At 41.4% G+C, this 20,666-nt stretch overlaps 1 long non-coding RNA gene across 2 annotated transcripts; it reads left to right on the forward strand.

The window, feature by feature from the left end:
- Positions 1 to 211: 211 nt before the first annotated feature.
- LOC103377956 (uncharacterized) lies at positions 212 to 18,404 on the forward strand. 2 transcript variants are annotated; one of them, XR_521462.3, is made up of 4 exons: positions 212 to 678; positions 986 to 1,060; positions 8,567 to 8,724; positions 14,877 to 18,404. It is a non-coding gene; the product is annotated as an uncharacterized LOC103377956 (long non-coding RNA). The 2 variants fall into 2 exon arrangements; XR_003049625.1 differs by lacking the exon at positions 14,877 to 18,404 and having other exon boundaries at positions 8,567 to 9,163.
- The last annotated feature ends 2,262 nt before the right edge of the window (positions 18,405 to 20,666 follow it).

Consider the following 20,666-nt stretch of genomic DNA (forward strand, 5'->3'; position numbering starts at 1 on the left):
TTCCAGGGTGACGCGTGTCCTCCCTGTAATGGTGATTGACAACCCCGTGTGCTCCCCAGTGGACACGAGCTGGTGGTAATGCAGACAATTACCGCTGCATAATTAAACACAAGCAAAACTGAAACAGTCGTGCGACTAAACTATTTAGAAATCAATAAATATTTTATTTTGAAAAAAAAAGGAAGTGGCTACGCGGCTCGTTAATGAACTCGTGAAGCTTCATTGGGCGCGGACTTTTTTTTTTGCTACGTATGTCGTGTAGCTAAGTGGCGCTACATGTTCTTTTAGAACGTCACAGCAGTGTTGCCAACTCCTGGTCCGTTCCAAATTTAGTTCCAATTCCCTGGGTAATTGTTCCCAAACAACACAGCAGGTGTGTTTTACATTAGTCGGTCTCCGTCTGAATAAACGTAAACATCGCCACTGTTTTAGCAGCGTTAGCATCCGTTGTGTGTTTCGCGTTGTGCGACATTAAGTCAACAACAGTATCATATCATTGCTGCCATTGTGATGTTGGAACAGAACAAATAACATGCTTCTTTTCATAGTTTTTGCGGGCACATGTTCAATGACTACAGACTACAGTATGAAACGAAGGCTGTGATATATCTCCGAATTCTTAACTATAAAGAAAATTAGCACGGAGTGTGACCACCAAGACACTGAAAGCCCCCCAAGGTAGTACATTAAATAAAAATGGTATAAACCAATAACCAGCAACATGTCAATACATCTTTTGCATTACTTGCCTTCTTAGATGCAGTTTTCATATATTTAAAAAGGTAAAGCTTGATAATTTGATATTGTCATTGCCTAATGTTCAAACTGAACTACAAATTCCAGAACCTACATGTATGGATATATTTTTCAGACATTGGCTGTGTGTACAAGAACAAAAGCATATTTTTTGTCTTTAAATGTCAGTGTTGATAATGATGATTCATTTCCACAGACACACTATGAATTTCTTTTTTATTATTTCCAGACATTTGTCAAACCAGAGCTCCCCGCCCGACACAACCCATCCTAAAGACCTTCCTTAGTACTCAGCACGGAGAAGGTAGGACCAGAACCTTCAGTGCTCAGTAGTTATGCTGCATAAGTACTGATTAAGAGTATAAGATATTGTTGTTTTACTGTGAAAATATTACAACAACTTAAAACTGTAATTAAAACTAATTACTGTTTAATTATATATCTTCAATGTAAACCTAAAACGCTACAGAAACTGATATTTCCTTTGGAGAATTCCTCCCCAGTAGTCACATGTTCACTTAGTAGTATCGGACACTCTGTGGCACTGAAATATCTGTCTTAGAACTTCTTGACTTAGCCTCTTGCTGTTGAACAAGGAACTTGTGTCCTGAATAGGGTGCAAATCTTTCTAAGAATATTTTTAATGCACTGTTTTTCTTCAGTCTAATTTGTTCTCATGGATATTGACATGTCCCAAATGTCTCAGAGCGGTGTTTGCAACAGACTGACAAACAGCACAGTTTTATGACATAGACAGGTTGAGACAATGGCCGATGTCCATCAACCACGATTTAGCTGCTCCTGTCAGGAGGATTGAACTGTTGGCTTTTGCCTTTTAATGGTGGTTGCTGACCACCAGAAAATAAACGTGGCTCTTGGTTAAAAATTTAAAAGGTGGACAGATCCTTCCTTGTGCTCCGTGATAGCTTTTGCTGAAAATTCCCCCCCTTTACCTTCACTAAGTGCTGCAAGCTGTCCACAGACATTAATGAAGAACGTTAATCACGGTGTGTTTGGCAGGAAAACATACTGTAGAAGAGGGCAAAATGAAGTGGACACAGATGTCTGCATCAATCTTACACCTCCATATGCATTTTAAAGCCACATTAACATGATATTGCTGCACTTCTCTCTGCACACAGGCACTCCAGTGAGTGCACGTGGCTCGTCTGTACTGCCCTGTCTGTACTAACAGAGTGATGTCTTACTCTCTGGCAGAGAGGTGGGGCAAATGGATAGAGAACAGAGGAAATATGACAATGCTCACATGAAAGGGAAGCCTCTGAAACCCAGGGGAGACATGAAAGACTCTGTTCTCCCTCTTTTGCTTGCTTTTGTTCTCCCTCTCTCCATCCATTGCCATCCCCCCCCCCCCCCCCCCCCCATCCTCACCCTGTCACATAATTGTACATCCACACTCAAAGTGTGAATGCTAACAAGGCTTTTAGCCGTGTTGAATTAATGTATTCTGAGCATTTCTAATAATGTGATACCCCTCAAATGTCATCTATTATGTTGTTCCCCTGAATGCACCACAGCTGAAACACTTTTTTTGGTGATGGTACCAGAACTCCAAACACTAATTGTTGCAGTTTTGCAGCGAAAAGTTTTACTCAGTGTGATTGTATTGGAAGCCAGAGCGGCTTTGTGATTGCTGTTATAAAGAAACGTTTCTAAAAGATTTTTTAAGTAACCTCTGCATCAGTGGTATTTTTATATATTTGCAGTTTTACCACATTATGGCTGCTGATGCAGTGCCATACCGTTTCACCTGCGTTAACACAATTTTTCATTATCTTTAGAACAGAACTTTTTTACTTTTGGCTTACCCAGCATGTTTTGGTGGTTTTACTCAGGCTGACCTCTTTGTTGTTAGGGCTTTGAACCAGGCAAACTACATGGGCCACAGCTGGGAAGTCCTTGAACAAACGCATTAGCTTTCATCTATTTTTTGGCATAGATGAAACCGTATGGATCGCCTTAATTTAGTCACAACAGTTAGACACAATTTATGACACTAGATTGTTTTTTCACTTTGAGTTGATGCTGGTGCAGTGGTGAAACTCATTATTTTCCAACTACCAGCCTCGCTGGGTAGTTACAGATATCCAGCATAATAGCTGTGACGAATATATTATTTAAATTACTGCGGTGTTAACCCTTAACGAAAGAATAAGCCACAAGTGATTCTTCTTCTTCTTCAAAGGACCAGAGTCAATATGTACATTCTGCTTTTAAGAATATGAAAAAACCTGTCGGAAGAAAGTGAGTGCTGGCCTGAAGTCAGTGAACCACACCTGGCCGTCACCTGACTCCACCTGTTCAGGAAACTTCTACAGCCTCGAGGTTTCTCATGATGAGTTCAGGGGTCATAATGAACTAATGAGGGAGTAGAAGGTCACAGGTGAGGGACAGCCCCCCAGGAATGTTCTTTTCTTTTCCTTGGCGTGAGCGCATGTGTGTGGGTGGAAATATGCAGAGTCAAGGTGAGGATCTTATCAGGGATTAAAGCCAGACGGAGGTAAAATGAGACAGTTAGCTGAAAAAAAGATGAAGGTGAGGCGATAGGGGAAGATTACAGTTTAAATCTTTGGATTCCTTCACTTCCCATCAGGGCTGCAGCAAACAAATTACCTTGAACGTACCTCTGCACACATCACTCTCATTACCAGACTCCCCTTACACACAGACACTGGGTAAATAGCAGTGTCTGCAGGGAGAGCAAGAATCAACAACATAATGAGACTGCTCATGATGACTCTTTGTGTTGTGTTTGTGTGCGTGTGCATGAACCGTGTGTCAGTGCCTTGGAGGAAATATATTTGTGCAAATCATGGTTTGAATTAGCCCCAACTCCAGAGTACGACATTACACTGCAGAAAAAAAAACTTCAGCCTTTAATTTATTGCTAATTTGTTTATCAGTTGCAACAGAAACCATGTGGAGGTGTTGAAAACACAATAAACACGCGGTTTGAGATCATGTTTCTAAAAAGAACCACAGTCTCCGCTGTCGATGCTGAAGGGCTAAAGGGGTAGGTTAGGGTTTTTGAAGTGTGAATCAAGTAAAGTATGAAGTATGGAGACCTGGTGAGAGCCGGGAACCAGCCGGAGGAGCGGACATTTGTGTTTATTGATAACATGGCGTCCAGTGGGGACATAAAGAGAAAACAGATTCAAGTCTCTTTCATCCATAGGATCTTATGTATATACAGCATATACCACTTAATTCACCCCGTAAAAAGCCTTTCATAAACAAATAAATATCCACTTTGATGTTGAAATTGTTTTCTGTTGAGCATTACTGTTTATAAGGAAAATGAAGTATTTTACATTAGACACCAAGAGGAATATTGAGTGCTGTCACAATTGATACAATGTATTATTTTTCAGTTTCATTAGTAAAGGAAATTCAATAACAAACAAATATAATGCAAGTATAAGGTGTAGCTGAAGTTGAAAAATAATTTGGATTAACCTCTTTTTAAGAAAACATTTTGTTGCTACCATACACAGGCGACATTACACTCATTACAAACACTGCAGGAGAGATTGTAATTTCACAGGAGCACCTCGAGCTTAAAATGTCATCTCAATTCCCAGCATGGATTTGTGGTGGCTTCAACTTTAGGTCAGGAGCCTGTTATTTTCGAGGGCAATGTCTTGTCTGAAGTTTTGATGTTGCAACTCTCAAAAGAAAAATATTGAGATCATTAACAGACAGTAGGAAAATCAATGAATACATCACATTTAAAGTGAGTCAACATTTCTTGGAGGTCATTCCAGCTCTATCTGTAACATCCATCTTTTTAAAAGTTTCAAGTCACAACCACGCGTTATCTACACCACTCTTCTTTGTCCTTCCAATACAAGCCAGCCATTGTCTGTGTGACACAGTGACAAGGGGACCTCGATGTCAGCACCAACAGTATGTCAGCAGATCATAATGTCAGGCCAAGGAGTAGGTCAAAGGTGAAAGGTTAGAGGTGAGCTGACAGCAGCCATTAGAGGAGACTTCTCTGTCAACAAGTTTGTATTTAGCAGGAAGCGTTTCCCCTCAGTGTCTCCATCACTGTGTAGATCAGTGCAAACGTTAATCACACGGAGAGAAATTACAGGAAATGGAACGATGATGATGGATCATGTTGTGCACTTTGCTCACTGTTTAAAATATGCACAGCAGGGAAAAGAGTACAGTGAGTTATTTATGCATTATTACATTATCATGATCACTGGTTGGCAAACACAAAAGATAAATATTTTAAAAAATGTTTTAATACAGCTGACGTAGACTATATTCTTCTGTTATGCTTTTTTGTCTTTTTTCCTCTAAATTGATTCCACAGTCATGTATAAAATTACCCTAACGTTCTTTTAAGCTTGAATGAATGATTCAGCAGATGTACTGATCTGACGTTGACATCGAAAACAGTATGGGATATTGCCTGTGTACTGTATATGTAGTCAACAAAAAAAAGCAAAAATTAAGGATAATAAATGATCATTTCCCCCAACCTTTCTTTTATAACATTGTTAGATTATTATGTTTTTCTCTCCTGAATCATGAAGAAAAAAAAAACCCATCCAGATTATTGGGGAAAACAGCTGAAATCCCTCCACAGATCGTCATCTTCCTGTTGTCTAACTGATCTTGAACTGTGGTCTGCTGTTTGGCAAATGTCTTCCCATAAAAACACACTTGAATGCCCTCAAAACACCACAACATCCGCAGCTAAACTCCTGATGTATTGGTCTTGAACTGTGGTCAGTGTTGAAATGTCATTTAGAATGCTCTTTACTTGTGTGGGAACATTTCTTTGGAGCTGGGTTCGCTTGAACCATCTGTTGAATTTTAAAGGCTTCTTCATGTTGACTTTGGGTGACAGTTTCTGGGGTTTTTTTTTTTTTGCTTTGTGTTTGGCCTGTGATGAACTGGTGACCTGTTTGTGGTGGATCGGCTCCGACTGGCTCACGTGTTTTTTCCTAAAAGGTCATGTTATGCTTCTTTATTGGACATTAATATGGTTCCACACTTCTCGTCCCCCAAGTGTTTACATCACGTAGTTAGTGTTCATTTAGCACTGTGTTAAATGTGCAGCTGGGCTTCACTTTTGATTTGTACATGAAAGCAGTCTGGCAGATGTGTCTGAGAAAAGCAGGATGACAGGTGGAGAGATGGGTGGAGCTAGTGTAGTGGGGGTGGCAGAATTATTTCAAGGTCTCATTTTGAGACACATTTTCAGATCTCAGCAGATTACAAAACATCTAATTCAGTGTTGAGATAGTTGAAATAATATTTTTATCAGTCATTTTTTTAATCAGTTAGACGTTTCAGGTGACCTTGTTTGAGGTTGCGACCACAATGTTGAAAAATACTGATGGTTTTTTAAACTGTCATTTAAGGAGAAGGTAATATGTAATATGTAGGTAAAATATGTAAATACAAAGTTAAAACAAATCATGCATCATTAAATTAAATTAAATAATTTTATAAAAAGGTACTTTTTCTTTTGTGATGGATGTAAATTAGTTCAGATGTTCTCTCAATATATAAAGATAAATATTATTGGAAAGCACCTGTGCTTTTTGCCTATGTTTTTTTTTTAATTACATTTTTTTATTCTGGATTTTTTAATGTTAATCAACAAGAAGTACTTGACACAGATTCCACACTCAGTTGTGTACAACGTAACTCAGTGAAGGCCACCTCTGCTCTCCAAGAGCTGATGATAGATAAGTGAGAATGGGCTGCTGAGACAGACGCTGAGGGTGGGTGACATCCAGGAGGGGAGTGAAGAGAGCAGGGGAGAGAAAAGAGAAGAAAGGGAGGAAAGTGATAACCTTGTCTCTCGTTCATTGCTGTCTGCTCAGTGATTTAATTTGGTGGCGCCGTCACACCTGAGCTCCAGCTCATCCATCACAGGTGCTGCAGGATCCCTAAGTTGCTCGCTCTCTTCTCCTTCATCCATCCATCCATCCGACCATCCTCTTTGTTTTCTTTGCTCTCCTCCTATTCCCACGTCTTTTTCTTTTAAGTTTTCTCCCATTGTTTCACCATCTGTCTGTTCTGTTCCCTGTGTGAAACACTCTTCCTCTTTCCTTCATTTCACTTCTGTTCAATCACAGTCCTGGCATCTCTCACTGCAGTAATACTTCATTTAGGGGAACGAGCATCTGAGGTTGGAATTGGAGTTTTATTTACCCCTGTACTGAAAGGTATAAAAGGGCTTAATCATAATCGTGAGTGACAGTGCAGCTAAAATGATTTTTCATGCACGTCACTGGGAGCCACTTGTCACTGTACAAGTTGTCAAACTAACTTTTATTGGACAACTGACTGTTTTGAATCTCCTTTGGAATGGTTTGCAGTCTTGAATTTCCTGACTCAGGAAAACATTCTTGGTTTAAATCCCAGCTTGATCGAACAATCTGCGTAGTTTCTCTGGCTTGTTTCACTTCATTTTCTATAATGAAAGCATGTAATTTACCTTTAAAAACATTGGCAACATTATTGGCCATAAATAGCATTATATGTGGCAGCCTATTTAGAAATGTTTTGTGGTCTCAGTGATCCACTGTCCAGGGTTTATGCTGACACTAACCCTCTGTCAGGTCCTGTTTGACTGATGAGACGGAATTACATGCAATTTAACATAAATTTGATTGTGCTTGTTGTTTAAAGTAGTGCTGTGATTGATCTCCTGCCTTCCTCCAGAAGGTTGCCAGTTCGACATCCTATTTCCGAAATCCCACGAGTAAAGATAATGAGGTATGCTTTACTACAGGGATGTCAAACATTGGGCCTGTGGACCAAAACAGGCACGCTTGTTAAATTTTGAAATTGAAAAAAAACACAAATTATTCATGTTGGTGTTGTTTTGTCAAATTAAATTTCATTAAACATGAATCTATCCAATCTATCTGTGTACTTTCCTGTTCCTCAGATTTTTTTCCCTTGTTAAATGATCAGATTATCTGCTGGGAGTTACTGAATTTAACCCTTTTTTTCTTTCTTACATGTACTTCACCTGCTATTAAAGCTAGTTTATTCATGTACTTTCTGAATGATATTCAGCACGTGTTAAGTGCCGTGATTTACATAGGTGTGAACGTGTTCTTTGCCAACTCATTTCATAGCTTTAAACTTTGTATCATTTGCGCAAAGTGCTCTAAAGTGCTGTCAAAACTACAGCAGGTCGATACGGTGTGAACATACGAGATAGTGAGTGCGTACAGTTGAACAAGGAGAAAATGAGGCTCTCAGAACAAAGGTCCTCGCTGACAGAATGGTTTCAGGTCGATCCTTTGTTGTCTTTTCCTATAATCTAATCACGCTGTAAAACTGAGTGCTCCTCTTCAGCTCAACTGTCCTTGTGTGTGGCCGCTCATTAGCAGAGGAGCCGCGGGTGAGAACCAACATTCACTCTGACCCGTCCACTCACAAGTGGAAGAGAAATGAGTTTTGTGAAGTGCAGCACATTTTTTGTGCTGACAAAAGACAACAATCCTCTCTTTGCCCTCTGCGTCACCTAAATCACACACCGTCTCAGTGAAAACCACTCACTCGCTTTTAAACAGATTTTAACATCACGGTGCAGATTTTCTTTGAGGGTATTTTTTAACATCCTGCTGTAAGTTCGTCCGAGCCTGTCAAAGAGTTTTGCTGGTGTAGCACATTCACCCGGCGGATAAATACGTCTGAACTGGACACAACGGTCCACGTCCTTTGTTCCGCTCGGAGCGGAGACCCTGGTGTTTTGTCCTTGTGCTGTTCCTGAACTGCTCTCTCTCTCTGTGTTTCCTTCACACAGCTTCACTCACACTTCACTTTGGTTCAGTCCACCAAGCATGTGGCAGGTTTTCCTCGCATGGTTCAGGCCAAACTAATCAACACATCCTGCAGGGGATACTGGACCCCTCCCACTGCCAGAGCACAGGAAGCACCTGAGTTCAGCCAAGGCACCAGCAGGTACACACACTTAAACACACCACAGGGACATGGCCACTGCATAATGTGAACTCGTAACTAAAAATGAATTTACATAGATATAAATATAGTTAAAACAAATATTAGTACAATTAGATCGACTTCCTTTAGAACTTTTTTTTTTTACCCGTTTTTTTCTTTATGGCTGTACATAAACCTCCCATGTCTGATTCCTTCGAGTTCAGACCAAGTCTTAGCCTCTGGATCAAACAGTGTGAGTGAAAGCGGCCTAAGTGTGTGTTAATTACATGATGGGCATCACGTGTGAAAAGTGTTATTGATATTGATCAGGTACGCCTGTACGCCTTTGATCAATTCATTACGCGGCCGTCTCTGGTCCTCGGCCTCAGCCTGAACAGAGCTAAGTGCTTCTTAATTAGTGACTCTCCAGGCACACAAACAACACACAACCTTTCCATGTGTGTGTTTGTGAGAGAAGGTGTAAGAGAGGCCGTGTTTGCATGTATATTTGAGGTGATAGGAGCAGCTGCGGTGTGTGTGTGTGTGTGTGTGTGTAGGTGACTCTTTATATTACCTGTGAATAAATTTGACTTAATAAGTCTCTTGAAGGTTGAGTGTGGTAACCTTCAGAGTTCAGGTACAAATGTATTTACTCCGTACTCGTCACCACTGAGCCTCTCTTCACATCATGTCGTTGTGGATCACTGTGGTCTCCAACCGCCTGTCTATAACAAAAGGATTTGTTAGAGAGAATTACCTTCTCTCTGCATATAAATGTTTGAGTGTGGTAAAACTGCAGTATTGAACTGTCATTTTGGAGACCAGGCAGTAGTCTAATTACAGACCATTTATTATTTAACAAGAATGTGACGACTTTATTCTTCAGAATACCTGCTCTCATCAGACTGCACCATGGCCCGTTGATCTAATGTGTACTATGATTTTTTATTTTTTATTTTGTTGAGTTGTTACTCCATTGAGGTCTGTCCATTATTATTTTTTATTTTTATTTTTTTACAAATAGTCTCACATTTCTGGAGCGAACGATGAACGTATGTGTTACTCATTGCTCTGCCTTTAATGTCACATATTGATGACATTGGTAGATTTGTGTTGGTAAATAGCTCTCAACATGTTTCAACCCGTTCTTTAGACTAGAATCAATGTAATAATTACATTTATCCTAGAACTTTTTGACATACCCTTGTATATTGGCATGCTAAGTGATGGTTGGATGTCCAGGAGGGCACTGGTGGAAAAAACCACTCTGTCTTTCCCTCAGCCAGAGGCACGTGTGTTTCTCCAAAACAGCTCAATTATCTCCAAAAAGATCTCAGTTCTCTCTCGGCTTCTTCCTTCTATAATTGTGTTTTTTTTTCTTTCTAAGTGCTAGCAAATGCTTCCAATTCCATTTTTGTGAAGTGGATGCCACAGACGTACAGTACGTACAATGGAATCTGAACAGTGACACTTGCTGAATATGCAAAAAAGAACAGCACAGACCTACATTTAAGAAGAAGAAAAAAAAAACACCCAGCTATAAATACACAGAGAAAGAGGCATCTTCACTGTAGCATGCTGATTTAGGTCATGCTGGTTTTCTGCCATGCTTCACTGACCACTTTGGCCATGGCTAGAGATTTTCAGACTAGAATTAGATTTTTTTTAAGTCATCCTTTTATCCAGTGAGGTGTTTTTTCCTCAAAAAAAGAAATCTGCCCATATCTCTCACTTCACTTGCCTCTCACAGGTGAAAGTGGAAGGTGAGTTGAAAGAGATATCACAGAGTGGGAGGGGGGATTCCTAATCATCTCAAGAGCCGCTCCCCTGCTGCTGCCCCTTTCTTTTTCTTCCTCTTGATTTTTTCCCCCCTACTCAATCACTCTCACCCCCTACCTTTTCCCCTTAGACGAGAACCCCAGATAACCCTGCATCACCACATCAAAGAAAAGATGAGAGGAAGATGGATAGAAGGGGGAGAGAGGAGGGGAGAAAGGAGGTGGAGCAGAGTGTCAGGGAGGTGGATCAACAAAGGCAGGGGTCAGAGAGAGGGAGAGAAGACGGGGCGGAGGATGAGGGTGAGGAAGATGGAGAAAAGAGGGAGCACTAGAGTCATAAAGAGATCTGAACACCTGAGTTGAATTGAGAGCAGCAGTGCAAAATGTTATGTCTGCGTACGGTAATCAACTCTCTCTCCTCTCTCTCTCTCTCTCTCTCTCTCTGTGTTTCCCTCATTCACTTCAGTTAGCAAAGGTTCTGGTTCTACAGTTCCTCAGAGGCACAGATTGGGTGTTTAAAACATGTATGTGTGTGTAAGCATGTGTGTTTGTGTGCACACGCTCACACGGGTGTGTAAGCACGTGTGTTTGTGTGCACACGCTCACACGGTGATGATTAAAACATCAGTCACACCGTCTGACTGACCATGATTCTTCAGCGGGGCAAGGTGAACGATAATTACACAAAGACAATCGCTGACGTGCTGACATTTTGATTTGTGCTGTGGAGGATGTTCACTGCGCCCTGACCTCCAGTGTCCTGAATTACAGTTTATACATAAAAATATGCTTCATCATCACCTTCTGTTATCATGCTCTTTGACCTTTTCACATTGAGAACATTTGAGTTTAGTTTGATATCTTTAGATCTTTACCACAGTGGAAGACCAGCAGCTGATGCCTGAGTAAAACATTCGAATCTCGCTAATAAGAACTTGGTCCACTCTCTTCTTCAGCGATTCAACTTCCTGTGAAATTACCCCCCTCCTCATTTGTGTTTTCTCTGTAGCAAAGACATAAAAAATATCATTGAAAATAAATTCAAATTTACAGACATAAAGACAAATTGTTTTTGGCTTGAATTAATGAGTGCACCTGACATGTAGCTCATGTTGAGTGCAGAATATTCTCATTTGTCCCTCATCTGACCCTGTGACTGCTCCAACAATGTCTTTGCACTTTGTTTCCTGCAGTTTATGATATTTAAAAAAATATGTAATACTTTCATGCGTCCTTGATTTGACCTCACTGGAAGCGGAGTGCGTTAAATAAAAATGTGCTTCGGTGAAATGGTGATTCCGCGTTGACCAAATCGCATCTGTTTAACACCTGCCGTTACACTTCTGAGGAGATGAATGTTTGCGGCGCAGCACTCTCAGAGCTCACTGCGTGGAGACGTCATGAAACTATAAATCAGGCTTTAGTCTGATGCATATGGTCTAAAATGTCAGATAGAGATAGAGAAGTTATTTTTAGGTCTGGACGTACTGTAGCACGTGCTGTGAGCAGGTGTGTGGATAACAGCTAGAGGACAGGATGAAGGAGACGGATCAGATCAGAGCAGAGACGAGACTCTGAACACAGCTACTGTCAGGGAAATATATACGGGGTGAAAGGTTGGTAAAACTGCTAGAATGACGCAGACAGGGGGCACCTGGGCATTATGTCAGAGCAAATGATATGGAGTCAGGGAAATAAAATCATGTCTGGTGTCAAATGTCTAACACAGTGGTAAAGAAAGTGTAAGAGAAAGTCAAACTTCGAAAGAAGAGCAGATGAGCCCGAGACAGAAAAGTCTTTAACCTCAGTGACTCACTGTAACTGTTGGTATCCTCAGTGGAGTACAGTTTAAAAACATTAGACATTCATCACTGCTTATTAGTGCTGACATTTACATACAGATGGTCTTTGTATTCAGAGGAGACAACAACACATATTGTTCAGACCTGCTGAAAACACCACTGATGAAATTTCCTGCATATTGTTCAGACCCACTGAAAACACCACTGATGAAATTTCCTGGACTGTAAATACAAAATCCTTTCCCAGTCCAGCCTCATCTTTCTCCTCCTTTCATCTCCTGTCCTCCACACATTCACATAAGCAGAAGACTACTGGCACTCATATCCGTTCCACCGGTCTGTCCAAGAATGTTCTTTCTGTCCAAACAGCCGGCATGGAACCCGCTCTGTATAGGATTTGGTCATGGGAAGAAACACGGCAGCTCAGCCAGAGCGAGAAAAACACATAGACAGACACAAATACTACAGTCGCACTCCGAGTCCAAGTCGTGCACTACATTATGTCTCTAGACAGGCTCTGTGTGTGTGAGTGTGTGTGTGTGTGAGTAAGGCAGAAAAAAAAAAAGGTGTTTGGGGTGAAACAATAGCAGGTTTGTTGGTTTTAGAGACCTTCATCCCCCCCCACCCCAGTTTACCATTAGCAGTAGCTTTAAATGAGTTCTCACAGTTAATACACTGCATCCTCTGAAACACACACATCTACATGTTGCACACACAAACACACACCCTCTGATCCTTGTAAAGCCTGTGAACCACTAGAGGAAGTTGTCATTACGCTCCCAGAGGAGCTCACAGGGTGTAATTTAACAAGATAAGAGAGCAAATTAGCCAAGAATTCATTATGTGTTTATATTCAGGGATGTGGCATTATGGGTAAGGTTTCTAAATGTTAGCTGTCGGGATGGGATAACTTCACAGGATGAACGACGACAACAGCAAATGCGTTCCATCTCGTGTTTTCCAAACGAGTCATTTAATCCAAATGGCTTTCGTTTGACCCAAAATATGTGAGGATAAGTCGAACCTGCGCCTGCATCCGTCAACATAGTTTGCACATGGACGTTCAGCTTCGGTCGCCTCCTGGAGATGTGTTATGATTTCCTGCTTTGAGGGAGAGGCAAACCACTAAAACCTGAGCCACCAGGGGGAAAACCAACAACACGGAAGGAAAAAAGATCCAGACGCCAAACAATCATTGTTTAGATCTGTGTTTGCCCAACGGCTTTCACTCTGTTTGCTTTCTGTGCCGCAAGATAGAGGGTTGTACTTGGCAGTGGAATAAGGTACAGGCATATAGACCACTGGAAGTTTGGGGTTTAAGACCAGATGTTGGTGTTAAATGGGTGGGGGGGGATTATTTTTTTCAGTCGGCACATGAAGAATGCACTCAGAGTTTGCTCAGGGTGGTTGACTTCAAGAAACCTTTCACTTCAAAGCTGTTACATGAAAAATTTGCCCATAAGCGCTGAACGTCGACGATGGGCTGCAGTGAGGTTGGGTCCCCTGCCACTTGGGGGCAGTGGGAATAGGGTGTCAACAGAACTTTGCGTTGTGTCATTATTGACTGACCTGATGCAACCACACGTCAATGCTGTAACATTAAGATTAATTTAGGTTACATATCTGATGGTTACACGGAGCTGTGAGATTTAAAAACCTTAGAAATCTGGCTGCAGGTTTTTTAAATGTGTAAAGGCAATTTTTATTTCTTTCAAATTTATATGGCAACGCTGTTCAGTAAAAGTGAACTTTAATTTTTTTTTAATTTTAACCCTCAGAACTGAATGGTTTAGTACTCTACTTTATTAGGCTTCTGAAGACTATTTTGTAAATAGTGTATTTTAAGTGTGTGTTTGTGTGCTTTTCCTGAGTGTTTGTGTGCGTGAGGGAGAGTCACCATCCACTGTAAGGGGCGGGGGGTAACAGGAGAGCGGGATGCTAGGTTTCACTTAATCATGTCCTGATGCTAGTGTAAACACTGAATCTGATTGGAGCTAATTAGGTTTGTAGTCAGGGTAAATAGTGTAAAAGGAAACCGCTTGCACGTTCAGCACGATATTTCCCGCTCAGAGCTGCCTCCACTCCTCACTCCAAACCTGATCTTTTATTAAACCAGCAGGACAAAATGGAAAAACCTGTGCCAACCCTTCCCTTCTGTCCCTCTGATCCAGTGTTATATAAAAAGTCCTTCTTCCCCCTCAAAGTCATATGTAATTTCCATAATGTTGTTTGGTCGGACCGTGACTTTTTCCTCTTCGGGTATTTGAGTAATTTAATTGTAGAGAAAATAAGAGGACAAAGGAAGGCGGGAGGAGAAAGGATGATATACAGTATGTATTTAAAGAACCTTTCAATCGATTTGCTGGCTTTGTGGTTTTTTGAGATATTTCACATTTGTGGTCACGGGTCGCCTCCTCCCTCTCGCTCTTCTGTATCCGCTCTTTTGGCAAAGGCGGCGCAGTCTCCAAAAGTTTTTCCTCGGTGGAGCATCTCGTCACTCACATCCCTGTTCTCTCCCGGCTCTCTCATCAAACTCAGTAATGCAGTCACGCTGATTGCATTCTACCACTAATCTAATTCTTCCCTCTTTCAGCCCCCCCTAAGAGACGTCGAGTGGATTCACATCAAATCCACCCACCTTTTCTCCTCCTCCCCCATCTCCTCACCATGGCACACATTGACTTTGGATTGTAAAAAGAGCAGTGAGCTTTTCCTGTCGCAGCCACTTCTATCACATTACATCCCATGTAAAAAAAACCCAAACAAACGCCGCTGGAGCTAACTGCTCAGATGTCTTCAGCTGTCCCCAAAAGAGCCGCTGGGTCTCAGTGATCCACATCCAAATGAAGTCCAAAGGGATCCTGCCCAGCGATTAAGATAACATTTATTCCCAAACAGCAGTAAACCTTAACTATGTCTGCAAATGTAATTAATGCAGGTCTTAAAAAGTGGTGCCTATCTGTAAATGCTGCTAATTTGCCCATTTTAGTGAAATCCACATGGTCTGGAAACAGAAGTTCACAGACAGAATGGAGATCTTTGTTGGGAAAACAAGGCATATCTTTACTAGGGGACTTCAAATCCCATGGTGCATTGCTAATCCTGGTGTTAGTATGATCAATGTCTCCCTTGGTCACTGAGGTCAAGAGGTTGCTGACTGGACTTGTTAGAGTTCACTGTTCCCTCTGGATGAAGAGGCAGGCGAGACAAAACAACCATTTTCTTTGCCTTTGGAAACAAAATGAACCCAAAAAAACCTCCCCCCCAAAAAAACAAACTGAGCCTCAGAAACCAGACAAATCAATCTTTCACTTTTGGGCACGAGATCAGAATTGATTTTCTGGATGCACACAAGAGTTTTTTCCATGTCTAAAATAGAAGGATAAACACAGTATGACATTATATATTATTTTTTTTTGCTCTTTTAAAGTATAAAAAGAAATTTCTCCAGATGGAATAATTCAGTGCCTGTTCTGTTGTAGCCTCCAGGATTCATCTCAATGCCCACAGATTATGATCTTATATATACAGTATGAGCTCTATCTATCTGTCTATAGCAGATATACATATAGGATCTTGAACCTTCCAAACATTATGTCATACTGACTCTGTCCTCCTCAGAAATATTGTGCTTATTTTTTTTTGCTTCTTTTTAGTTTTTGCACAACAGGTAAATCTATAAACGAACACAAGCGTTTCGTCTTTATCCGCACATTTGCTCATTACTGGGCCTCATGCCTGCCCGATGCCACAGGTAGCGGTGTGCTCAGTGGAGTGTGTGTCGCTACACCTGTTCTCCCCTCGGGGAGGCGCTGTCGTTGGCCAGCTGGCAGAGCAGGGCAGGGACATAGGAGTGGACAGATTGGAAAAGCGGCAGGGTATCAGGACGAGGAGAAGACGTGGCTGAAGGTGAGAGCATAAGATAGGCGGAGTAGGAAAAGTACAGAACGGAGATCACTAAGTGGGAGATCGGGTAGTGTACAAGCTGGTGGTGGCTAACCTGACAGGTTTTGTCAGGACGCTGAGGAGGACACAGTAAGGACGAGTGCGGCCGATGTTGTTGCAACAGAGTACAGCTTGTGTTGCGACGGGTGTTTGAGAGAACGTTTGTTATGACTTCATACAACCTACGTTAAAAAGATTAGGAATAAATGTCAAGCAGAATTATCTTGGTTTAAAAACGGAAGAGAGGCTCCAGTGGCCTAGAGTGTCGTGTCACCGTATGATTATTAAAGATGAGCTGATGATGTTCAAAGTCTGCATTGGTCAAATACTGGCCAGAATCCATTTGTTGGACAACAAAAAGTTATTAAATAATTCTCTTTTCTATTGTATTTTACAAGGTTTTTTAATCTTAGTAGTAATTACAAGGTGTTGTTGCCTGTTTTTAGAAGATTGTAAGTTCGATTCCCACATCAAGAACAAATACAGCACAGGGAGGAGTTTGGAGAAAATTCCTTTGTGTGTCTGAGGAATCCATATTAATGGATACGTTTGTTCCCGATTATATGTTTATTATGTTAAATATATAGTGTTATTGCATTCAGAATCAATATTAAAGCCAGCTAATTGTATTGAGCTGTCCCTGGTCTTTTACAGCTGCCAACTCTCGCTGTTCTAATATAGAGCCTTGTTTTGAGCCTGGATATTTGTTTTAAATTAAATAAATATTTCATGCTGTCTTCTTTGGTCTCTTTTTAGGGAACGATTTTATGTCTCAACACAGTGAATTCAAGGACACTAACAAACTCAACATTTAATGTGTCCTTATCGTACAGACTAATACTTTCAGAACTCCTTCCCTTTCATGATATAAAAAAGAGTAAATTGAATTTAAATGAATTTCTGGTTGTTTTTTTTTTCAGACAAAGCACATTCACTCAGAGGTGAACAGATCAGACATCACCAAATGAAAGGCATTGATTTACCTTCTTGCTTAACCGTGCGTCAGCAGTTGAAGCCTTTAAATGAAGAGATCTGACAATTGCTGTTATGGAGTTTGACCTTTGGCATCAGGTTGCACCGCTTGGTCTTCCAGATGGGCCGGTTTCTGGTAAACGATCTGTGTGTTTTCTCAAGCTTTCCTCTAATGTCCTTTAGTGCAGCGTCGTCTTTGCTGATGAGGCAGCTGTGACTGCTCCTTGATTACTTGATTGTGACCGTACTTTAAAGACATGTTCGTACTTGTAATTCTCTTATGTGCATTAAAAAAAGGAGAAGTTATAAGGTTTACGAGCAGACAGACTCAGAAACATTGGCTGTCAAAGACACTACATCCTTGGTTCTTCAGTAGTTGACCTGTAGACATGACACGGAGCTAAATTTCGCCTGTTGGAAGCGTTATCGTTCCCACATGTCTGTGTCTCTGTGACCACATGTTTCCACAAAGGCTAGATGATAATCATCAGGGCTGCTTCTATTGGACGATCCTATTCTCTGAGCCAGGCTTTGACCCCCGTTGACCTGTTCCTGAACGACACCGTGGTTGGTGCTGTATTTCATCATGATAACATAATAACTCTCAGCCATGGCTTGTATGGGAAATATTTTTTCTCTGCTTCCGACTTTCACCCCACATTATTTCTGGATTGCTGTCTGCGACTTCATCTCGCCCACTTTATATCTTCTTCGTCTAATTAGATGTGTGTTTGTGTGTGTGTGTGTGTGTGTATTTAAGTGTGTGTCAATGTGTTATTGTCCCTCAGCACTACCCGCAGGCTGAAATGTCAGATGAAGTGAGTTGTCTCTCTCTCTCTCTCTCTCGCTCGCTCGCTCGTTCACTCTCTCTACATGCATTTGTTAGCTAAAATACTGACAATTGCAAACAGCCAAGAAGGTTACACACACACACACACACACACACACACACATATGCACCCTGCCTAGAGATGCCTATAGAGTAAACACACAGTAGTTTTCAAACCCTGGTTGTTTGATGTATGTAATAGGTATTTTATTTTAGGGTACACACACTTAGGTAAACACACACTTAGGTAAACACACACACACACATTTTTTATCTCATTAGTTGGCAGTTGCTTCATATTCACCACTGCTTCAGCTCATTCAACTATAAATATATGGAGCACTTACTTGGCTGAGGCCACACACACACAGTCACACACACACACACACACACACACTCCCACAAGGATCCTCACACACACGTACTCATCCTCCCATGCACTCGCGTACACAAACACATACACAATTATCCACGGACAGACCTGCGTCCAGATAATTTACATGCAGGAACTCTTCCTCCCTCTCTCTTTATTTCACTCCCTCTCACACACACACACACACACACACACACACACACACACACACACACGTCCCTCCAGCTCTATCCTATCTTCCTCATTAGCAGGACAGTCCTTCAGTCCTGGTCTCCAGAGTGTCCTTCTATATCTTTACAGCCGTGAGGGATTCTCTTTCTTTCTTTCTCCCTCTCTCCTTTCCTCACTCCTCCTCCTCCTCCTCCTCTTTTCTCTCACTGACTTTAATGCACATGCACACACAATCTTCTCACTCACTGTCCAGAGACCCTGCCTTCTGGGAATCTAAGGTAACACAGTATGGATAGGCAAGAAACAGAGTGAGAGCTGAAAATGATAGTGGGTAATAGATAGATGAAGGGTGGAGGGGTGGGGTGAAAGTGGAGACGGGGTGGGGATTTTGGAGAGTTAGGACGACTTTGTAAAGCATAAGGGTGTGAAGTAGGTGAGAGGAGGGAAGAGGAGTCGAAAACTCCTTACATTCAAAGGCAGGTTATAAATGGAAGGAAGAGGAAGAGGAAGAGGTGTTTGAAAGATGTCTACAGTAGAACTATGAGTAAAGAGACCGTGACATCATGTTGATGTTTTATGGCTAATAAAAAGAAAGACAATCATAGAGTAAAGGGCATAGAGTTGGACCTGGAACCCACAACTGAGACTGAGAATCATCTGGAAATGGATTAAAGACATTTTAAAATCAATTACTGTACACAACTCTACACTTTCAAGAGTGAGGGAGTTTCTGTGCTTGCTGAACACAACGCAGTCCTGCCAGGGCCGGGATTCGAACCAGCAATCTTCCAATTACAAGCCCTGTTATCACTAAGCAGCAGGCTTTTTCAGACCATATCAAAACTGTGATTTTAAAAATCAGTCATTTGGGTAATTATTAGTTTTACTGAGTGACTCAAATACATCAAATCACACGAAGGTCTGAATAAAGAGAAATTGCTCTACATTTCCTAGCATTTTTTTTAACAAATATGCTTTTGTATGAAGGATAATTATTTTTGGAAAAGAGCTCATAAAACACAACATCATCATGTTCAATAATGGAAAAGATAAAACACAACATCATCATGTTCAATATCTAATGAGCTTGTTGAGAAAGTACCTGTTTAACTTTGGTAATGTTACAAAAATGCTCTGAAATTGCATGGCTCTTAATGTTCCACAATACGTTGCATATGTCTGACCACAGCATCTGTCATTAGCAGTTAGCTGTGCGTGCGTTAGCTCCTACAGTGAACGCTCCAGTGTTGTCACACACGATACTGAGGTCCCAAACTCTCTTGTTCCTCACACCACCGGGCTTCACTGTCCTGGTATTTGTTTAGACCCGATGAAAGGAAACTCAAAACAGCTTTATCCGTGGCGTGGTAGGGATGGTGTCTGGGAAATCTGACCGTGGTTGTGGACCCACAGGAAGGTGGTGTAGAGATGCAAAACCAGACAAGCTACGGAAGAAACTATGGGGAAAATGAGGAGGAAACTGGAACCCTGCTCTGTTAGAGGCACCGAGAGGGGAAAACATCAGATCTGTTTTGCTTTTTCTGCATTGGGTCCTGCTGTTTTGGCCCAGCGCACACAGAGTCACACAGACACACATGGTGCGACGCACTCACCCCGTCGTCTCCACATGGCGTATGGTTTGGATTGGTTCTGCTGCTGGTTTTTGTAAACAGCGCTAAACGGTTGTGTATGTCTGAGCCCTGCAACTCCTCAGACTTCTGAATGAAAGCCGACTTCTACCTCTCTCTCTCTTTTATCCCCAACTCCCCTTATTCATATATAACTCTCTCAGGGTATCCCGCTGACCTTTGACCTGCTTTACCATAAGGGGCTGTCACAATTGTGGACTTGTGTCATGTGTGTTTAGGTTAGACTGCGACATGCGATCCCTCCAGGCCAAGGGTTACACACATCTGATGTCACCCACTACTGTTGACTGTACCCTGGGTCCAAGTGAGAGAAAGTGAAGTTAATGACTGAGCAGCTATAAAATTCTGAACAAAAACAAAACAAACTAAAATTTAAAAAGTATCAGTTATACGTACTGAGGAATTACAAGACTCATAGCATGTGATACATTGATTCAGGTTGTC

The sequence above is a fragment of the Cynoglossus semilaevis genome, chromosome 4 (genome assembly GCF_000523025.1).
Source record: "Cynoglossus semilaevis isolate Cse_v1.0 chromosome 4, Cse_v1.0, whole genome shotgun sequence".
NCBI lineage: Eukaryota > Metazoa > Chordata > Actinopteri > Pleuronectiformes > Cynoglossidae > Cynoglossus > Cynoglossus semilaevis.